Source organism: Gavia stellata, chromosome 2 (assembly GCF_030936135.1).
Source record: "Gavia stellata isolate bGavSte3 chromosome 2, bGavSte3.hap2, whole genome shotgun sequence".
NCBI classification, from domain to species: domain Eukaryota; kingdom Metazoa; phylum Chordata; class Aves; order Gaviiformes; family Gaviidae; genus Gavia; species Gavia stellata.
This window is the reverse complement of record NC_082595.1, coordinates 7,931,621-7,934,526: the sequence shown is the minus strand read 5'-3', so window position 1 is coordinate 7,934,526 and position 2,906 is coordinate 7,931,621.

Genomic DNA, 2,906 nt, shown 5'->3' with positions numbered 1-2,906 from the left:
GAAAAAGGCTGGGTTTTCTAAAATATTTCATGTATGGTATGTATCAATGCCAGAGCTCCAACATGAGTTGTATATTGTATATTACATTATAGAAATGGGACAAGAGAAGGATGATATTGTCTGTCATTTGCTGACACTAGAATGTGGGAATTGACAAATATTTATGGTATCTCTATCTTACCTTGTTCATGACTGGCTTTGAAATATGAACTATAACAATATTCAAATATATCAGTATTTAACACTTGAACTAAACTTAGCATATCTATTTCAGGACATCTGCATCTGTAATTGTGAGTTTGATGGAAGAAAAGAAAGCTGAGAAATGGTTTTCTCTCATAGAAATCTAGCCAAAATTTGTCTTCTTACCTGGCAGTACAAGAAAAGTTTTTTCTGTTTGATGACAGGATTCAAGCTGACCTTCAATTATTTGGCATATTGACTACATAGTGGTACAGGACTCATTTCTGGCAATTAATTTGGTTGACCTAGTTTTTTACCTTTCATACCTATTTATTTCTCTTTGTACCACGCTTACAGAAACACACATTGAACAGAAAGGCCTCCTAAGTAATCAAGGACGTTTACCTGAATCGCCTTTTAAGGCAATGTCTGTTGGGCACCATGAATCCAGTCTGTGTCCACTGACAATGTTTTCTTTCATGGCTCATTTTTCACATAAGGCTGACGTAAATTAGCATGTCAATGCAAGTCCTTCTTGCCTTCAAATTCATTGTTTGCCTCTCTTCTACCTTAATACCATGTAACAGTGACGGGTATGTTACTGCTACAGGTAGGCTCTCTAAACTTACAGGCATCATATTACTTTAGCTATGAGTCCCTTCAGAAAAAATATTTCTTGATTTCATCTGTACTCAATGTATATTTAAGGACAGTTCCTCAGTTTCTGGAGCTTTTGTCCAGTGGAAATGTTTTGCCAAGTCCTAAGAATTAAGTTATCTTTCTACTGACTGTCATGTGTCTTTCTGCCATGGAGACCTTCTTCGTGAGCAAAGCAGTTATGAGAATGCATGTTGCCATCAAAGCCATGCACTTGCTGCAGCTCAGGTTTTCCAGCTGGAGCACAACACCCAGGTTCTCTCATTAGATGCACCAGGGAGGGAACTCGTAAAAGGATCACAGAATCACAGGATCGCAGAATCACTACGGTTGGAAAAGACCTGTAAGATCATCAAGTCCAACCATCAACCAACACCACCATGCCCACTAAACAATGTCCCACAATGCCACATCCACACGTTCCTTGAACTTGTGGAAGCTCCTTGCTTGCTTTCTTTAAGGAAAAGCCACCTCACAAAAAGTCTATTTATAAACTCTCACCAAAGTACACATAGACAAACACATGAGTGTGAACGAGTCATGACCCTCCACATGGCACATGAAAGTTGCAAGCACTGCTTATATGTGTTTATTTTAAGCCTATATATCTATAGTACATATTGAAAGTTTTATACATACGTGTCTCTGTCAGAGTAAGAAGTGAAAACCAAAAATCAAAAAAAGGTAATCCTCATAGTCTTTTGGGGCTATTTTTTTTTCTTTCTTTTTTCTTTTTTTTTTTTTTTTTTCCCCCCTGAAGCCCAAATGTGCTTAGTTTGATTTAGGTAGACCCAGTTTAAATAGCCACTGAGAGTTTATGACCAACTTACTTTTTAGAAATTTTAGAAGAACCTAAAGCCAGAGTGCTGATTAAAAAGGTTAAAAAGGTAATGTCTACTTCCTCACCCAATATAGTGTAGACAATTTCCTCACTAGAGAAATTGCCCCTGGCTAAAGCGACGCATCTGAGTAAAATGCTGAATGCAAAGGACATGTGAATCTGGACTGAGACTTTAGAGATCCTATCTCTTTTCAGCCTTCAAATGAGATCAGCCGTTTCATAATCTCAGTGTAAATCTTTCCATATCTGTGCGTACATCAGAGTATGTACGATAATAAAACAATCGAGTAAAATTATATGTTTGACATAATGTCTATGATTTTTTTCGTATGTGACTAAATGTATTTTGTGCAATTTTAGAATAGTACATCTGTTCATTGAAACCTTTTATTTACTAGCATACATAACCATGTCACGATGAAGTGATAAGCTGGACAGTCTGCCAACTGTCAGTTTGGTTGTGATTTTTATTTTTCACATATAAGTCTTAATGATGAAAAATGTAGGCTGGAAAGAGGTTCCCCTGGATCCAGGAAATCCACATGAGATACAAAAGCATCACTGTCAAAGGGGAAAAAAAAGAGTATCAATAGAGGTTTAGTTTTCTGGGAGCTGCTAATCTTCGAGCTGTGGGAACACTCGCCATCCTTTCTCAGGTGCAATTGATGTTACTAGTCTGACACCCTGTTGTTCATTCATCCTGTGTATTGTATGAATTTCTAGTCTCATTGTCTTGAAAAGCTGACTCACAGAGCTCAAAAATCTACAAAGAATGGCAGCAAGGCTGAGCAAAGCATATCGTGTATTTTGTAATAGGAATGGCTGAACCAAGCAGGACTCCTTGGGCTGGAAGGAAGGTTACTGAGGGAGCTACAACAGAGATCTACAGACTGGACAAGTGCTTAGAGAGCTGTTACCAGTGTTTCACATCACACCAGAATAAGATCACACCACATGAAGATATCAGACACCTAGTTCAAAATAAAGATAGATCTTTTTCAAATGTGCAGGTAGGCTGTGGAGCCACTAATTTGATTCAGAAGAGACTGGATAAAATATTTGGCAGAGGTTTTATTATTTTTACCTAACAACCCACAGTTTAGCTTTCAGAAGCTAACAGGTGTTATATCATTCCTGCTTGTGTCCTGCCTCCTGTTCTGTTTTCAAAGCAGTAGGAGATGTGTTTATGCTTGAGAAGAAGAGCCGTAAATTAAACTCACTTAAA